The 20407-nt window shown below is 40.9% G+C and overlaps 1 pseudogene; it reads right to left on the bottom strand.

Annotated features, from left to right (window-relative positions):
* Positions 1 to 73: 73 nt before the first annotated feature.
* LOC109271383 (TM2 domain-containing protein 1-like) lies at positions 74 to 2256 on the bottom strand (annotated as a pseudogene).
* Positions 2257 to 20407: the final 18151 nt, after the last annotated feature.

Genomic DNA, 20407 nt, shown 5'->3' with positions numbered 1-20407 from the left:
ATAAGAAGCCAAGCCCAAGATCATGACCATCGCAGACGGGCTCTGTTAAGGCCCTGACTGTTGTTTTTCCTTTTCATTCCAGAGGTGGGTCACTGTTTACCTGGTTTTGAGACAGGGTTGGTTTCCTCTTTCAGCTGAGGTTTAGAAGTGGTTTCCAAACTATTTTATTTATTAATTATTATTATTATATATATTTTTTAAGTAAACCCCACACCCAACATGGGGCTCAAACTTATGACCCTGAGTTCAAGAATGACATGTTCCACCAACTGAGCCAGCCAGGCACTTCCCAAATCTGTTTTACCCGGTGTCAGAAAACAAGGGCAATGGTTTTATGAGAACGTGGTATTATTTTATTTATTTATTTATTTATTTGTTTGTTTGTTTGTTTGTTTATTATTAAAAATCATTTATCTTTTACTGCTTCTCCTTTTTAAACAGAAAGAAAACTAGTTTGATGTTTGGGAGATAGAAGCTTAGGAAAACCTGTGGTCTCCTTGGTTACCAGTGAGGAGAATGAGGGAAGATGCAGGAAGCTGAAGAGTAGTCATTTGAAACGAGGAGCTCTCTAGTAAGATTATGAAACTGCGCATTATGTCGTTCAGCAATTTGCTTCCAGATGGAAAGGTATTTTCCTCTCCCTTTTTACTGTCTACCTGGAGAATCATACTTTGTATGCTTTATTTATACCCCTGTGTTTTCATTAAGGATTGGTAACTGTTGCCTCACCAGCTTTCTAGGGATGGTGGATTTGCAACACTGACTTTCCCGTGTACATGTGTTCTGTTTATATGATGGCGTGAGCATGTATAAATTTTTGTATATTTGGTTTTTTAAGCTCACACATTCACTTTTAGAAGAGTGCAGATATACATTTTTTGAATAGGTAATATGGTCACATACCTTAAAATCAGAAGGCACAGAAGGACCTAAAGTGAGAAGCCTGTCACCCTTGCCCCCCAGTGACCACTTCCCGGCACTGAGGTGATGGGTGTTACTAGTTCTTAGGTACCTTTCGAGACATCTCTGACTGTACAAGCAAACATACACATAGTCTTTTCCCTTCTTTCACGTGAATTAAGAGAGACTCTACACTCTGTATACCTTGCTTCTTTCAGATATATCTTTGTGATGGTTCCATATCAGAACATGAGGAACTTGCTGTTTCTTAGTTATATCTTCCCATTATTGCATTGTGTGTTTGTACCATAGTTTGTTTTTCCAGTCTGTTTTTGGTCTAGGTTGCTTTAAACCTTTTACTTCCTTTTTTTTTCATACAGCTCTCAAAATCCTATTAAATAAATCTCGGACTCTATACTTTAAAACAACAAAGCAAAAATAACAAAAAATTCCATAGAACCCATAAGATGTTATGCAAGGAAGGAAAAAAGGAAAGTTTGGAAATCCACGTACTGGGAGTTCTCTTTTAAAATCAAAGCGGTTAGGGGCCTCTGGGTGGCTCAGTCGGTTCAGGATCTGACTTCAGCTCAAGTCATGATCCCCCAGTTAGCGAGTTCAAGCCCCACATCAGGCTCTCCACTCTCAGTGCAGAGCCCGCTTCAGATCCTCTGTCTCCCTCTCTGTCCCTCCCCTGCTTGTGCTCACTCTCTCTCTGTCAAAAATAAACATTTTTTTTAATTTTAAAAATTTAAAAATCAAGGAAGGTCAGTGTTTCTTTTTTAAAAATTTATGGTTAAATAAATAAGTAAATAAATTTATGGTTGTAACTATTTTCCTAAATGTTTCATTAGTGATAGTCTTTTAAGTCTGGTTCCATAAGAATCTATAACATAACTACTTCCATCTGAAGTTCCTACAGTCTGCGCTGAAATAAGAATGAAATCAATTAGGCTCTCAATTCCACAAAACACTACAGCACAAAAGTAAACCTAAGGCAGACTATCCAAGATAAAATTGGTCTCCCAACCATTCAAGGAAAAGACAGTGCAACTATTACTTTGAATGAATAGCCATTTACCTTTACATTTGGGAGCTTGAGAAAATCAACCTCATTTCCAGTAAAATATGTTTCACATTGCCACAGAAATCCTTATAAGTTGTCTTGGGCGCTAGAAAACAGAGCATGAACTGTGTAGTTTGTACAGTTATCTGGTTCTTACCACAGCATTGTTGGTTGGTTGGTTGGTTTAGGTATTTACAAATACGTTGTCTCATTTTGAGGTTCTCACACTTTTGTATCTCCTTGCCCCCAGTGGTGGTGGTGGCAACCTTCCAAGGTTCCATGGTAACCGACATGAGCCGTAGGACTGCCAAGAGCTGTTGGGCTTGTTATGGATCAGTGCATCCCACTTTTTACTCTTAAAAAAACAATGCTAAAAAAAATAAAAACAACAACAATGCTGCAGTGAACACTCTTATCATTAGAGCAAAGATCCTTGAAGAAGGAACATCTTGACTGGAAGAGCCTGAAGGCCATCTGCCAAAGACTAATCTCACAGACTGACCATTCCCTCCTCCGCCTGCACACAGGGTGACTTACAGCCTCTCCCTTCAGAACACCATGTTCTTCTCAAGAACCATGTTCTTAACACAGGTTAAGAAAGTAAGCTCTTAAATACAGACCTAAGAAAAAGAAAACTTAACATTTGGAAGTCAGACTAGCTGGGTTTGAATCCCAGTCCTGCCATTTGTAACTAACTATGTGACCTTGAGCAAGTTAGTCAATCTCTCTGAGCCTCCGTTTCTTCATCCCTTGAATGTCCTGATGTGCTATTGTGAGGCCTAAATAATTATCCCAGTTATTGCACTGCTCATAAACAAAAATCTGAATGTTCTATTTTTAAAAGACAAACCAAAAACTAACCCAAACTTTTGCATTATTTCTCTGAGCTACAGTATGTTCTTCCCCTGGAGAGATATCTGATACTAAACATCATCTACATTTTGCTTGCCTAGAAAAACACATGGTGACTTTTCTGCCTGCAGCACCAAACCACAGTATAGCTGAGCCCCATTACTGTGTAGTCTAGCTCTAATTAAAGGCATGTTCTCGACAACAGGGCTCTGAGAAACCGGGTAAAGGGTTTGTTTCAGATTCTGGCTTTATTACACAGATGAATGCAGCCAGCTAGCTCTGCGAAGCACTTTGCAATGAGTGGCAGGTGTCCCATATACATCTGATTATGTTAACCTAGAAAGGGCTTACTCTACCTCTAAGCATGCTTCATCTCAGCAATCCGACTGCCCAGGCAGGGTTAGGTAGCTGAATACTCGTCATCTGTTTCTCTGATTGGAAGCTGCTGTTTTTACAGAAAGACCTAAATCCTCTCCTTATCTCCAGCCCTTCTCTCTCACCGCTTTTTTCCTCTGCACTATCCAGGCAGTCATCATAGCTGCAAGAGTGCCTGGAATGGACAATTCTCTCCAGCCACCCATTAGCTTTTAACATCCTGACTCTGGATAAAATCTCCCCACTTGACGTCTAAAGATAACCTAGAAACTTAGGGATGCCCTAAGCATGTTCTTTGCAACAACACATTCTAAGCCTCTAAAGAATCCTACAATTAACTCTGTTCAACACAAAAATTAAGAGAAGGAACATCTAATTTGCATTGTGGTCCTAACCTAAGAATTAAGAAAGTTAAGAGAATCATGTAATCACTGTCCCTAATCTAAGAGATGCGGTCTTGTTAACAGGTGCAGGGCCTGATTTGAGCAGAATGCTGCCACTGGTAACAGTAGGCCAAGGGCTTGTTCTGAACTTCCCACTTGGTCAATTCTTTTAGCTTTTTTGATAAATGAGAGTTGAGGCCGTAAGAATAGGGGCTTCTGGGGAGAAGATTGGTGTGTTGTATTGAGCTTGTATGATGAAAAGTAATGAACTGTCTTGTTCAACTGATTTTATTGCGTTTTTAAAATTTTTTTCTTTTTTTTTTTAGAGAGAGAGCACGAGTGGGGGTGAGGGGCAGAAGGGGAGAGAGAGAGACAGAGACAGAGAGAGAGAGAGAGAGAGAGAAAATCCATGCTCAGTGTGGAGCCCAATGTGGGGCTTGATCCCATGACCCTGGAATCATGACCTGAGCCGAAATCAAGAGTCAGATGCTCAACTGACTGAGCCTATTTTTTGATTTTTTGTCATGTTTAGAAGAGCATATGAATCCCAGGAAAGGGCTGAATCTGTAGTAGGTGCTCAATAAATACATGGCTCTAATTCTTTTGTCTGCAGCATCCCCAAGCAATGTACCCATTGTGGGTTGCCAGAGCTCACTAATGTAATCTCCAGGCGTTATTTTCTGTTTGTGGTTGCTTTACCAAAGTCTAACCCAGATCCCCACCTCAGATCTAATTTCCAGACCTACTGTTTCTGCTACCCACTTCCCTTTGGGTTCTGTGAATACTTAAATCTGATGTAACTTTTTTGTTATAGAGTGGCCATTTGAATTCTGGATGTTTTCAGTAAATTCAGCAATAGTTACTGAATGCCCATTTTTTTACTAGGCACAGTTCTAGGTGTTTGGGGTATGGCACTGAAAAAGCAAAAAAGCTGCTGTGAGCCTATAGTCTGTTCTGGGAGGGGTCAAAAGGTCAAAACCTTCCCACAAAGGTTTTGCCAGATTCAGCAATGCTGCCTGTGGAGCTAGTATGTTGGATGTGTTTTCATATTCCTCAAACAAAGAGCCTGTAGGCCGGGACTGGATCCACTGCAAGATATGAAGCTGGAATTTCACACCTTGAGGACCTGGGGTCTGGGAGGACCAGAGGGTCCTCCATCTATTTACCACCCCTTAGGATGTAGGGACCAGCTCTTTCAAGGGGCCTTCAAGGGCATCTCTAGGCAAGTTTGGGCCGTCACAGCATGGAAGGCAGGCCCTGAAGAACCCCCTCTGAACTACCTAAGACGACCACAGTTCTATGCAGGCAGTCACCTGGGTGACCACTGAGGGAGCTTCAGGTGACACTACTTCAGCCCAGGTAGGCACAGCCAAATGTTTCTGAAGTGAGCATTGACACCAAACTTAACCTAGTTGGTGGGTGATAGTGGGCAGATTTTCAGGACATGTGCCTTTGTGAGTTTATGCCTAGCTGTGAGGACTCTCCTGACCTTGTAGCTCTTCTTGGTTCCTCACCTCCTTACGCAGGCTTCTCCCTGTGCTGCCCTGGCTCTCAGGAGCTGATTGTGTGCGTCTGTTCCTAATTCTACATTCAGCGACGTCATGTTTGGTAGTCTGAAATCAGTCACGGTGGGATTATTTATACCATGGAAATTGGCAAAATGCCACAAATCAGAGCCCTCGCCCCCGCTGGCATAGCCAGTTAAAATACTTACCAAAACGTCACTGGCACCTCCCAACATGGTTGATTCCGAAGGCCTTCTCACTCCAGGTCTTCCCAGTTTCTGGTGAAAAAGCCACTGGTCAGGCCAAGGGTGCTGTCTCCTTCCTGGTTCTCTAGAATTGCTCCAGGAGGGTAGTGGTGTGCGTGCAGAGGCAGAACGGCCCTCCCCACTACTCTAGGCCACACTTAGTCATCTTTGGAATCACTGACACTTTAAGAATCTCCAGTTTCTCAACAAAATGGCTGCTGACCATCAGTCCCGTAACCATAGGGGCCTAGGCCTAATCCCAGAGGTCCAGGGAGAAGACAGAGGCTACACCACCCGCTGCATCCCCACTTCTTTAATGACCTGCGTTCTCATAGCCATTGAATGCAGTTGGATGCTTGGTGGAGGACAGGGATGTAATCAACAGCAGCAGAGTCTCAGTCCTCAGCAGGGCCATCAGTCAGTATGCCCCATCATGCTTACTCAAACCATCTTCCTACAGGAGTCCTTTAACAGTGATTGGGAATAGGCACCGTGGCTGGGGTACTGGGCATCTCTCCAGGGCTGGAGCCTTGTTGCTGGGTGGTGTGAACTGCACTTCATCCTGAGCCACACGAATCTGGATATTAGTCCTCCCTCTTGGGATTATAAGCCAGCTTTGGTTTCTTGCAGCACGGGCACAGGTTGTCCTAGGTAGCATCCTAATGATTTTTGGAAGAATCCTTCCCAGGCATGGTGTGACTTTGGAGATGGCAGTGCCCTTGACTCAGGCCACCAGGTACGACTTAAGGCCTGACCTTGTGAGCGGGCTGATTTCCCAATGAACGTCTCTAGTCATGAGATCTTGTCTCCAAGTGTGCAACCCTCACAGAGCAGCAACGGCTATCTTCCTACTTCCATTTGAAGAACCTCCTCACCCTTCTGCAACAGGTCCTGAAATTTGGGAAATGGAAAACAGAATCTCTGTTACCTCCCCTTCAGTTGCCTAAATATGAGGGGCCAGATTTTTCATTTTCCCCTGCCCTTTTGGAGTTATCTAACCCCTTCTAAGAAGTTAGCTTCTGAACCCCTGGGATAGTTCTCAGCATTCATTCGTTCCACAAGTACTTACTGGATACCTACTACGTGCCAGGCACTGTGCTAGATTCTAGCATTACCACAGTCTCTGACTTTATAGGACTTGTCCTAGAGAACAGACAGTAACAGGTGGTTAAGGTTTAAGTAGAAATAGTACTGGGAACCAAGAGAACACAGAAAGGGAGCAGCCAGCTCAGACTAAGGACATAGAATGCTTTCTAGAGCATTAGATATCTAAGCTAAGACCTGAAGGACAACTAGGGATCACCAGGTTACGGGTGAGGAGAGGAGAGGACTGGGGGTTGGGTGGAGAAGGAAGTGTTCTGGGTAGACCAGAGTGGGAAGCCAGGGAGGTGAGAGAGAGCATGGCCTTCTTGTGGAAGTGAAACGCATTCTGTGTGGCTGGATTGTAGAGTTCCTAAAGAGATGTAATAATATAGGCTAACAATATCTCAATAACATGTGTTGAACATTGTTACTATCACTTTAGAGGAATTAACTCTTGTAACAAATCTGTTATGATTCCATGTTATAGATGAGAAAATGGAGGCAATAAGAAGTTAACTCGCTTGCTCAAGGGCACGCAAATTAGTGGAAAGGAGAAAATGCGGCTGAAGTGATCAGCCCCTATTATGGAGTTTTATCCTAAGAACAGTGAGCAATCATTGGAGGTTATAATTGGGGGGAGTGACATTTTCCTCTGTCTTGGGAAGATCAGTTTGGTTGCTGTGTGGAGGGTAGGTTAGAGTGGGGAAGACAGAGGGTATCCAGGGAGGCCATTTAAGCAATTCCAATAATCCACACAAGAGGTTAGATGGCCTGAATTAAGTAAGGCATTGGTAGTGTGGGTGGGGAGAAGTGGAAGATTTCACAGATATTTAGCAGGTGTATTGAGCAAGACTTCTGATTGATTGGTTGTGGGGATGAGGGAGATCCTGGAGTTAAGGGTGATGACTGGGTTTCTGCCTTGGAAATAACTCAGGAAGAGGAAAATATTTGGGGGAAGATACTAGTCAAGCATGAATTTATTTTTGGGGATTGTTGAATTTGAAAATGCTGAAAAGAAAATTGCATGAAGTGACTACAAAGTCCCTACACATGCTAATTATATACTCCCCTCCATGGACCACACACATTTAAATTTTTCTGCCACATAATCTTCTGGACATTATCTTCCAGAGCAATGGTTGGAAGTCATTAAAGTAGGCCTCGATAGCTGCTTTGAGGAATTCAACTGTTATCAGGCGGGATTTGAGAATTTATCATGATACCCGAAGGCAAGAAGCATACTACATGGTATCAGAGCTACAGCCATTCCAACATCCACTAAATTGGCTGTCAAGATAAATATTTACAAACTGGGAAACCATAAGTGCTGGAGCAGAAGAGCTGTTGATTTAAGACCTTTCACACACAGCTGTGGAAAAATCCATGTGTTAAGTGTACTCAAGTAAGCATTGTGGTTGACACTTGTGACAAAAATGCCCCATCAAATGATCTTATGAAATTGCCACCCACATCAGGACATGAGACAGCTATTGCTCTGGGATGGACAACATGATGTGACTCATGAGGACTTCAAGGCTTCTCAACATAGAGCTGAGAGCTCAGAGGTGAGACCTGGCTAGTAATACAAATGTGTACAGATGGTTACTGGGATCATAAGAGAGAATAAAATCCCCCAGGGAGAGTAGGCTGAAGGGGAAAATACCCCAAACAGAACGCTGAGGACCACTGACATACAAGGGGAGCCACCTACAGAGACCAAGAAAGGGTAGTAGGCAAAAGGTAGGAGAAGTAAATGGTGACGTATCTCAGAGGGCAAATGTGATGGTTAATTTTGTGTGTCAACTTGATTGGGCCATGAGGTACCAGACATTCAGTCAAACGCTATTCTGAGTGCCTGTGAGAGTGCTTCTGGATGAAGTTAACATTTGAATCAGTGTACTGAGTAAAGCAGATTGCCCTGTCCAATGTGGGAATCCTCATCAAATCAGCTGAATAGAACAAAACGCTGACCTGGTAAGTGAGAAGGACTTTCCTCCTGCTGTACTTCCTTGAGCTGGGACATGGGTTTTCTTTTCCTGCCTTTGGACTCAGACTGAAACATCAGCCCTTCCTGGGTCTCTAGCCTGCAGGCCTTCAGACTGGAATTACACTGTCAGCTGTCTTGAGTCTCCAGCTTGCCAACAGCAGACCTTGGGATTTGTCAGCCTCCATAATCACATGAGCTATTTCCTTATACTCAGTCAATCAATCAATCAATTTATCTATCTGCCTGCCTACCTACCTCCCTATATCCTGTTGTTGGCTCTGTTACTCTGGAGAACACTGACTAGTACAGCAAGGCAACATTTCAGGAATTTGGGAGTGGTTAACAGGGCTAAAGGTTGCTGTTGGTCAAGTAAGATAAGAACTGAAAATACCAATGGGTTTAGCAACTAGGAGGTCATTGGAAGAGCAGTTTTAGTGACGTGGTGGGGGCAAAACAACCATTTGCTCTGCATTAGGAAGTGAGTGAGAAATATTTCAAGGGAAGAAGAAGAAAAAAGGATGCAGTTGGAGAGAAAAGTCTGAAAATATGGTAGAGAGAAGTTGAGGGCTTTTTCTAATGATGGTTTTGATGTATTTCATGAGGTTGGAAAGGATCTCTGACTAGAGTGAAGGAAAGGGGAAGTGTTGAGATTGGATATTGGAAGAAGATGGAGAAGATTTGAAATAACTGCTGGGCTGTGTGTGGACAAGGCGTGTACCTGGATGCCTTGTGGCACCAGTAGGTACTTTTGTGTGGTTTTAGCCTGGCATGGCTCAGCTTCCTCTGTCTGGAGAAAATGGAGCTGCATGGATTCAGGGTTGGGATTTTGATAAGAGGGTGTCATGGGGATGAAGAGGGGATGACCTTGGATTCAAGACTGATTGGAGTGGAAAATGAAGAAAGCAGGGAGGTGGCATGTAGAAAGTAGATGAGTTTAGAGCCCGGAGTAGGTATCTGCAAAGTCAAGGAATTGGATGTGAAGGAAAGAGCTAGAAGTGAGAGAACTGATGTGTGGATTTAATATTTAAAGGCGGGAACAGTTCTACAACCAAACATGGATGTCCTCATCCCAAAATGAAATGATGGGATTTGCCCTATGAGCACTCTCCTTTATGGAAATAATCTTGGACGCTTTTCTTAAATGTAATATTTTTATTTATAAAATCGTTTATTGCCATTATATGTGTACAATAAATTTAATAATTAAGAAATTTATAATTTATGACATAGAAATTCATTTAAGAACAGATAACCCTAAAATTTGTATAGGACCACAAAAGACCCCAAATAGCCATAGCAATCTTGAAAAACAAGAGCAAAATTGGAGGTATCACAGCCCCAGATTTCAAGTTACACTAAAAAGCTGTAGTAATCAAAGCCAGTATGGTACTGGCACAAAAACAGATGCATAGATCAATGGGACAGAATAGAAAGCCCAGAAATAAACCCAGAATTATATGGTCAATTAATCTTCGACAAAGGAGGCAAGAATATGCAATGGGAAAAAGTCTCTTCAACAAATGGTATTGGGAAAACTGGACCACTTTCTTACACCATACACAAAAATACATTCAAATGGATTAAGGGCCTAAATGTGAGAGACCTGAAACCATAAAAATCCTAGAAAAGAGTGCAAGCAGTAATTTCTCTGACATCAGCCATAGCAACATTTTTCTAGATATATCTTCTGAGGTAAAGGAAACAAAAGCAAAAATAAACTGTTGGGACTGCATCAAAATAAGCTGCACAGCAAGGAAACAGTCAACAAAACTAGAAGACAGCCTACTGAATGGGAGAAGATATTTGCAAATAACAAATCCAATAAAGGGTTAGCATCCAAAATATATAAAGAACTTATACAAGTCAACACCAAACCCCCCCCACAAGTAATCCAATTTAAAAATGGGCAGAAGACATGAACAGATATTTTTCCAAAGAAGAGATACGATGGCCAACAGACGCGTGAAAAGATGCTCAACATCACTCACCATCAGGGAAATGCAAATTGAAACCACAGTGAGATATCACCTCACACCTGTCAGAATGGCTGAAATTAAAAACAAGAAACAAGTGTTGGCAAGGATGTAGAAAAAAGGGAACCGTCATGCACTGTTGGTGGCAATGCAAACTGTGGAAGTTCGCAGCCGCTGTGGAAAACAGCATGGAGGTCCTCAAAAAGTTAAAAATAGAATTACCATATGATCCAATAATTTCGCTACTGGGTATTTACCCAAAGAATACAAAAACGCTAATTCAAAAAGATATATGTACCCCTATGTTTATTGCAGCATTATTTACAATAGCCAAATTATGGAAGCAGCCCAAGTAGCCATTGATAGATGAATAGATAAAGAAGATGTGGTGTATATGAATATATGTGGTGTAGAATATTACTCAGCAATAGAATATTAGCCATAAAAAAGAATGAAATCTTGTCATTTGCAACAACATGGGTGGATCTAGAGTATAATGCTAAGTGAAATAAGTCAGAGAAAGACAAATAGGATATGATTTCATTCATCTGTGGAATTTAAGAAACAAAAAGAACAAAGGAAAAAAAAGAGACAAACCAAAAAATGGACCCTTAACTACAGAGAACAAACTGATCATTACCAGAGGGGAGGTGGATGGGGGGATTGATACAGATAAAGGGGATTAAGAGTATGCTTACCATGATGAGCACTGAGTATAACATTGTATGTTAATTGAAAAAAAATTATGTGTATTAATATATATATATATATATAAATGTTCTGTTCTTATGTGTATATTCTCATAGTATATTAATTTAAAATGTTATTAAATAATATATTTATAAGAACTGTTCATTTTTGAGTATGTCTTTATGGACCCCTAATCTCCCATTCTTTCTCAATCTCCAGCTGCAATAGTAGGAACAAATTAAGCATTATTTTATTTAAAACAAAATTTTTTTAGCATTCATTTATTTTTGAGAGACAGAGATTGACAGAGCACAAGCTGGGGAGGAACAGAGAGAGAGGGAGACACAGAATCAGAAGTGGGTTCCAGGCTTTGAGCTGTCAGCACAGAGCGAACTCATGGACTGTGAGATCACGATCTGAGCTGAAGTCAGTCAGACACTTAACCAACTGAACCACCCAGGTGCCCCAAGCATTATTTTAAAATGCTGTCACAAAAATCTTTGGTTCCTGTCCTTTTCCTGCAACTGTTCCACCTACATTTGTCCTTTCTTTGACTATCTAGCACCAGAACTACTTTCTTATTTTTAACTAGTTCTCTTCCTTATGAAGCAAAGCCCACCTCTTCACAAGGAAGCTGAAAATACCAGATACTTAACTTTCCCAGAATCCTTTGCAGCTAGAGCTGTACACATGACAAGGATCCATTAATTGGACACATTCAAGCTGTGAATGGGAAATGTGATCCAAAAAAGCTGGGACCAGCAGAATCATGGTTCTGTGAAGACGGTGGCTCATGAGTCCAGTTTCTAGAAACAGTTGTGGCAGTGGTGCTCAGCATTATCCATGGTCAAAGGCATTTGCCATGCAAACTTTGGTATGTGTGCCCAGGTACTAGGGGCAGAAGTGACTTCACCAAACTGGTTCTGTAGTACAAATTTGGGGTATTATTCCTGGCTGCATAGCTGCCAAGCCTCTTCTGATATATTCTTTCAATCCTGTCAATATATTCCTTCTCTAAGTAGTGTGCCCAGAATCCATTTCTACTACTAAGTCAGAAAGCTGACATAGCCTGGTTCAGCCTTGCCTCAATTCTCTGAGCTAGCCTATATCCTTCCAAATCATTTTCTTTTGATTTGAGTTAGCATCAGGGTCCATTACTTGTCTGGGTAGCAAATGTGATGAGGAAAAGAGTATGAGTTTCGAGTCTATTTTTTTAATTTACTCTATGACCTTTAGCCAGTTACCCTACCTCTTCTAACAGATAAGAGGGCACTTCCCACTCTGACCTGTTCTGGTTATAGAATTTGGATGGCTCCTCAAAGGTCTCTACTGAGTAGTGAGCAACAGGTTGAACTGTTGATTGATGGTTCCCTTCCTTCCCTCTTTTCCCCCCACCCACCGAGGTTCTCTTTTAAGTTCATAACATCCTGAAGCAAATAGGTTTATCACCTCTTCTCTTCCATCCATTTTCTTCCCTCACAAACTCTGTGAGACTGGGAGAGTGGACATTCCAGAAGCTAAAGGAAGTGAGAGACAAGAGGGAATGGAAGGAGCTCCCCAAATAAGCTCAGGGAGGGGCCCCTGGAGGGCTTGGTTGGTTAGAGCATGCAACTCCTGATCTTGGGGTTGTGAGTTTGGGCCCCATGTTGGGCATAGAGATTACTTTAAAAAAAAATAAAGCTCAGGGAACAGAGAGACAGACATGTCCTAGGCCCTACCCTCTTACAGGTGGCTTCTTATAGGGAGCTTCCTTAGAGCATACATACTGAGCATCTTAGAAGTTGGTATCTGGGACAGGCATCAAAATCTTTTGATAGCTTTCTAAATGAGTCTCTGGTCTTTGCTCTTTCCCTCTCCAGTCCATTTTCTACTCCTTATCCCAAGGTAGCTTTCTAAAGTACATGTGAGATCATGTCTTGGCCATCTACGTTTCTGCTTGAGTCATGGGCAAATGACTTAAAATTTCCAAGTGTCAGTTTCTTCATCTGTAAAATGGGGATAACAGTATCTATCTCCTAGGGGTTGTTGTAGAAGATTAAATGAAATTATAAGTATGCAGCCTGTAGCATAATGCCTGGTACATGCCAAGAGCTCAGGTGTTAAGTATTGTTATTATTGCCATTATTGCTATTGCAGAGGACTTAGATTGCCCATGTTGCAAAACAGCCATGCGGCCTGGAGGTCATGAGCACTAGCTAAGGAGTCAGACACACCTAAGTTTGAATTTTAGCACTACAGCCTGTACTATGCACACGAGCTTGGGCTAGTCAACTAATCTGTCTTCTGATTTACTTCCCATAAAATGAGGATAATAAAATATTTCTTCCCAGGGTTTTTGTGAGGGTGAAATGAGATTACACATACATATCAGAGTTAGGTTAGGCTAATACAGGGCCCTAAACAAGCCATTTTCCACCCACATAAAAGAAGCTAAAGGAAAGCTCTATTTTTTTTAAGAAGATATTTTCTTTTTTGTTTTTCAGTTTATTTATTTATTTTGAGAGAGAGGGAGAGAGATGGAGAGAGAGAGAGTCCCAAGCAGGTTCCACACCCCCAGCATGGAGCCTGATGTGGGGCTCAAACTCACAAACCATGAGATCATGACCTGAGCCGAAACCAAGAGTCGGATGCTTAACCGACTAAGCCACCCAGGTGCCCCAAGGCTCTATTGTTATTAAGGAATAAGGCTCTTTTCTTTTTTCTTCACTCTTATTAGTGGTTGACTGATAGTCCAAGACAGCAACCATCTGGGAAGTTTTAAGACTTCCTAGAAATTCTACCTAACAACGTCTACTTACACATCATTGGCTAAAACGTATATAGTCATACCTAGATGCAAGGGAGGCTAGCATTATAATTTTTTTTTTCAGCTGGACAAGTTGCCACCCAGAATGAAATAGGGTTCATTGAGGAAGTGACGTTTGTGCCAACAGCTACATGAGTGAGCTTGGAGGTGGATCTTCCAGCCGAGTCAAGCCTTTAAAAAAATTTTTTTTGTGTGTTTATTTATTTTTAAGAATGAGAGAGAGAGACCGAGTATAAACAGGGGAGGGGCAGAGAGAGAGGGAGACAGAATCTGAAGCAGGCTCCAGGCTCTGAGCTGTCAGCACAGAGCCCGACGTGGGGCTTGAACTCCCGGAGTGTGAGATCATGACCTGAGCCGAAGTTGGAGGCTTGACAGACTGAGCCACCCAGGCGCCCCAAGCCTTTAGATGGTTGTAGTCCTGGCCAACTGCTAGACTTCAACTTCATGAGAGACTCAAACCCTGAGCTAAGCTGCTCTGAGATTCCTCCTTTTTCTTTATAACATTTCTAAGATTATAGTGTTTAATGTTTATCAGGTTAAATTCAGATTCCTGACCCCTAGAAATAGTTTAAAATAATCAGTGTTGTTTTAAGCTACTAAATTTGGGGGAAATTTGTTATACAGCAGTAGGTAAACTAATATAGTAAGCAACAAACCCCAGTAATAGTAATTATCTAAGACTTTATCACCAATAGAAACCATAGCTATTTTGTTTTTAGTTTATTTTTTTTAAGTTTTTATTTTAATTCCAGTTAGCTAACCCAGTGTAATATTAGTTTCAAGTATATGATATAGTGATTCAACAATTCCATACATCACCCAGTGCTCATCGCAACATGTGCACTCCTTAATCCCCGTCACTTATTTAACCCATCCCCTTACCTTCCTTCCCTCTGGTAACCATCATTTGCTCTCTGTAGTTGAGTCTGTTTCTTGAAACCATAGCTATTTTCATATCACATCAAAGTTGATGTAGACATTTCATAATATTATTTCTACTCATCTTTACTTTAGAAGTATAGTATTTTTAGATCTACCACTGGATAATATATGATTACAGTCTGCCATCTACTTACATTAGTGGGGTATAGCTGCCATGGGGCAGCTTTGGGGTATAGTGGGGTATAGTGGGGTATAGCAGCCATGGGGCAACTCTGCACCTAGTTGATTAACATGTTTCCTCCCATTGATAACCCAGATATCTATGTTGCTTTTTAGGAGTTTCTATCAAAAATTGTTTTGTTGACCAAACAAACAAAGGAGGTAAGTTGTTTCTGTTATTGGTTCAACTTCTGCAAACCAGACAGCTCAAATTCTTAACTCTCCAAAAGGCACCTTGACCCTCTGTAATGTGAACAAGAATGCAGTCTAGAAGTATGGACTAGGCAGTTTAAAGCATGTCTAATAGTTTAGGTAACTGTCTCAGGATATTATTTGAGATAATTTACTATTGCTAACACATGATATAGGTGTATATACAGTTATAAGTTCTGTGAGTAGCAAAGGCTCTTTCTTTTACTTTACTCCTTAAACTCCCTTTTGTATATTGCCTATGTTTTGGAGTAAAGGCATAAACACACAGTATATTGTACAGGTGGTATTTGTATCTTGTTTCTCCCTAAAATACTGAGCATTTAAACTAATAAAACTAGAGGCAGGACTTCGCCAAGTGAAAAGATCAGCATATCATTTCCTCCAAAACAACAAAAAGAAAAACAAAACTAGGGGTGCCTGGGTGGCTCAGTCGGTTAAGCATCCGGCTTCGGCTCAGGTCATGATCTCGCAGTTTGTGGGTTCGAGCCCCACGTCGGGCTCTGTCTGTGCTAGCAGTTCAGAGCCTGGAGCCTGCTTCAGATTCTGTGTCTCCTCCTCTTCTGTGCCCCTCCCACGCTTATGTTCTGTCTCTCAATAATAAATAAACGTTAAAGTTAAAAAAAAAAAAAGAAAGAAAAAGAAAAACAAAACTAGTGACAAAAGCAATAGTTGACAACAAGAAAAATGGAGAGAAACAACCATTTTGGTTCCCCAGAAACCAAACAAAATCATACAACAATCTGAGAAGCATTTATGCTTGAAAAATTGCTGAACTTCAGCAAGAATAGTGGGAATCTGTGGTGTTCTAGCCTGAGGCTGTTCCATCACTCTCCTCTGTTTATTTGACACAGAAGTTCAAAATTTGGGGGCAATCAGGACCAGAAACATCTCTGCTGTGGTCATTGGGGCCTTACTCAGTTTGGAGCAGTGGACAGTTACCACACCTAGCAGTGTTGTTGGTGAAAGTGACAATCTCAGAGGCAGGCAAGTGAGGAGGGCCATTGGCTCTGCTAGCTTGAGGCTGTAGTCTTGGTTTGGGGCAAGCATGTTCTAGACTGAGGCTGCACGCATGCAGAGAAGATCAGAGAGGGCCCAAGTTAACAACAAACTGTGGACCAGCCTTGAGGTTATGTGTATGTGCAGAGGAGACACAAAAGGGCCCAACAGAAAGTAAAAGCTGGATAAAACTTGAAAATGACTTCAACTTTGAATTCACTCCCCTACCTGTATACAGTTCTATCAGTAGAGGACAGAAAACTCACTTGCTTGAAGTGTTTAAGCATAACCTTTTTCTGATCAGTGGCTAACTACTAAACTACACAGACATGGGGCAATGCTTAGGTAGCCAGAAATAAAAATAAGAATAAAAAACAACAGAACAGAACAGAAACGTCAGTGCTATATACTGGAGGAGAGACAGATTTAATGGGTTTTGCCCAGACAAATTATTAAGCAAGGAAACAAAAAACAAACAAATAAAAATATCAATAACAGTAACCTGTGGTGGGGGAATTAGAATCCAGACTTGATACAGGGTATTATCTAAAATGCCAAGTTTTGGGGCGCCTGGGTGGCGCAGTCGGTTAAGCGTCCGACTTCAGCAAGGTCACGATCTCGCGGTCCGTGAGTTCGAGCCCCGCGTCAGGCTCTGGGCTGATGGCTCGGAGCCTGGAGCCTGTTTCCGATTCTGTGTCTCCCTCTCTCTCTGCCCCTCCCCCGTTCATGCTCTGTCTCTCTCTGTCCCAAAAATAAAAATAAAAAACGTTGAAAAAAAAAATTAAAAAAAAATAAAAAATAAAATAAAATGCCAAGTTTTGGGGGTGCCCTGGGTGGCTAAGTTGGTTAAGCATCTGACTTCAGCTCAAGTCATGATCTAGCAGTCCATGAGTTTGAGCCCCTCATCAGGCTGTGTGCTGACAGCTTGGAGCCTGAAGCCTGCTTCGAATTCCGTGTCTCCCTCTCTGTCTGCCTTTCCTCTGCTCGCACTGTCTCTCTCTCAAAAATAAATAAACATTAAAAAAAAATATAATGCCCATTTTCAACAATAAAAACAACAAATTATAAGACACAAAGAAATGGGAATGTGTGACCCATACTCAAGAGAAAAAAAACAGTCAATATAAATTGACTCTCAGTGACTGACCACAGATATAGAATTTAGCAAAGACTTCAAAGAGGTTATTATAATTATGTTCAAAGAACTAAGGAAATTATGTTTAAAGAATTAAAGCATTACACTAATGAATCAACAAATAGAGATTCTGCTTTTAATGTTTATTTATTCTGAGAGAGAGAGAGTGTGTGTGTGTGTGCACATGAGGGAGAGGGGCAGAGAGAGGGGGAGAGAGAATCCCAAGCAGGCTCCACACTCAATGCAAAGCTCAACATGGGGCTCAATCTCACAACTATGAGATCGTGACTTGGGCCGAAATCAAGAGTTGGATGCTCAACTGACTGAGCCACCCAGACACCCTTAGAGATTCTTTTTTTCCCAAATGTTTATTTTTGAGAGAGAGGGAGGGAGACAGAAGATCCGAAGCAGGCTCTGCGCTGACAGAAGAGAGCCCAATGTGAGGCTCAAACTCATGAACCGCAAGATCATGACCTGAGCTGAAGTTGGACACTCAACCACTGAGCCACCCAGGAGCCCCATTGGAGTTTCTTAATAGATAGAAATTGTTAAAAAAAAAAAAAAAAAATGAATGAAAGGATATTCTGGAGGTGAATACAGTAACTACTGAAAGCAATTTGTATGTTCAATGCAATCCCTATCCAAATCCCAGAAACATTTTTTTTGTGGAGATAGGAAATCCATCTTAAAACTCATGTGAAATCTCAAGGGACCCCATAGCTAAAACATTGTTGAAAAAGAAAAACAAACTGAAGGTCTGATACTTCCTGGTTTCAAAACTTAGTACAAAGCTAGAGTAATCAAAAAAATGTGGTGCTTATTTAAGTGTTGAATCACTATATTGTACATGTGAAACTAATAACTAACTGGAATTTAAATTAAAACTTTAAAAAATCTAAAAATAATCAACACAAAAACAAACAAAAAACCAGTTTGCTGCTGGCATAAAGACAGACATATAAATCAATGGAACAGAGAGCCCAGAAATAAACCCTTGCATATATGATCAAATGATTTTTGACAAGGATTCAAAGATTATTCAATGGGGAAAGGACTGTCTTTTCAACAAGTTGTGTTGGAAAAACTGGATATCCATGTGCTAAAGAATAAAGTTGAACTCTTACCTTACATCATCTACAAAAAATAACTCAAAGTGGATTCAAGACCTAAATGTAAGAGTGAAAACTATTAAATTCTTTAGAGAAAATATAAAGGAGAATCTTCATTACACTGGATTTAGCAATGATTTCTTGAACATGACACTGAAACACAGGCAGCAAAAGAGAAAATAGATACTCAAAATTAAAAACCTTAGTGCATCAAAGGACACTACTGGGGCACCTGGGTGGCTCAGTTGGTTAAGCATCCAATTTTGGCTCGGTTTGTGATCTCACAGTTCATGGGTTGGAGCCCTGCATCGGGCTCTCTGCTGTTAGTGCAGAGCCTGCTGTGGATCCTCTGTCTCCCCCGCTCTCTCTCTGCCCCTCGCCTGCTCGTGCTGTGTGTCTCTCTCTCAAAAATAAATAAACGTTAAAAAAATTTTTTTTAAAAAAAGGACACTACCAACAGAATGAAAAGGCATCTTATGGAATGGCAGAAAATATTTGCAAATCATATATCTGATAATTAATATCCAGAATATATAAAGGACTCCTACAAATTCAACAACAAAAACCCAAACAACCTAATTAAAAAATGAGCAAAGGACTTGAATAGATATATCTCCAGAAAAAATATACAAATGGCTAAGAAATACATGAAAAGATGCTCACCATCACTAATCATTAAGGAAATGCAAATAAAAAGCACTATGAGATTGGGATATAACTTCATACCTATTAAGATAGCTAGTATAGAAGAAGAAAAAAACACAAAAAATTCTCCAGAAAATAACTAGTAGTTAGTGAGGATGTGGAGAAATTGGAAACATTGTGCACTGCTGATGGGGATTTATGTCAGATGGTGCAGCTGCTGTGGAAAACAGTGTGGCAGTTCCTGAAAATATTAAACATTGAATTACTATATGATTCAGTAATTTCATTTCTGGGTTTATATCCAAAAGAATTGAAAGCAAGGCCATGAACAGATACAAGTACACACATTTTCAAAGAAATCTATTCATAATACCCCAAAGGTAGAAGCAATCTGAATGCTCATTGATGGATTAATGGATAAACAAAATGTGGTATACACATACAATGGAGTATTATGCAACCTTATAAAGAAAGAAGATTCTGACACAGGCTATAAACATGGATGAACCTTGAAGACATTCTGCTAAACAAGCCAGTCACGAAAGGGTAAATATTGTATGATTCCACTTATTTTTTAAATTTTTTTTAAATGTTCATTTATTTTTGAGAGAGACAGAGACAGAATGTGAGTGGGTTGGGGCAGAGAGAGAGGGAGGCACAGAATCCGAAGCAGGCTCCAGTCTCCAAGCTGTCAGCACAGAGCCTGACGTGGGGCTCAAGCTCACGAGCTGTGAGATCATGACCTGAGCTGAAGTCGGACTCTCAACCGACTGAGCCACCAGGCGCTCCTGATTCCACTTATTTTTGAAAATGTTTATTTTATTCACTTAGAAAAAAAGAGGGAGAGAGAGACAGGGAATAAGTGGGGCAGGCGCAAAGAGAGAGAAAGAGAGAATCCCAAGCAGGCTCTGCACTGTCAGGCTCCATGCTGTCAGTGGAGGGATTTAGCAGCAGATGCTAGATAGCAGAAAAAAGAACCCGTGAGCTTGAATAAAATAGAAATTACCCAATCTGAAGATTGAAAAAAAAACTGAAGAAGAATAAACAGTGCTCAGAGACCTGTGGGGCAACATCAAGAATGCCAATGTATGTCTAATGGTTGTATCCAAAGAAGAAATGGAGAGGAGAGAAAAGGGAAGACTTTTTAAATGAAATAATGGTCAAAAGCTTTACATATGTGATGAAAACATGAATCTATACATGCAAGAATGTAGCAAACCTCAAGTCAGATTAACACAAAGAGATTCATACTTAGACACATCAGAGTCTAACTGCTGAAAGACAAAGAGAAAAATCTGAAAGCAGCAAGAGAAAAGTGACTCATCACATACAGGGAGCATAAATAC

Source organism: Panthera pardus, unplaced genomic scaffold, assembly GCF_024362965.1.
Source record: "Panthera pardus isolate Hobbes unplaced genomic scaffold, ASM2436296v1 HiC_scaffold_17, whole genome shotgun sequence".
NCBI classification, from domain to species: Eukaryota; Metazoa; Chordata; class Mammalia; order Carnivora; family Felidae; genus Panthera; species Panthera pardus.
Note: the sequence above shows the minus strand (reverse complement) of the source record. Positions and strands in the feature narration are given on the sequence as shown.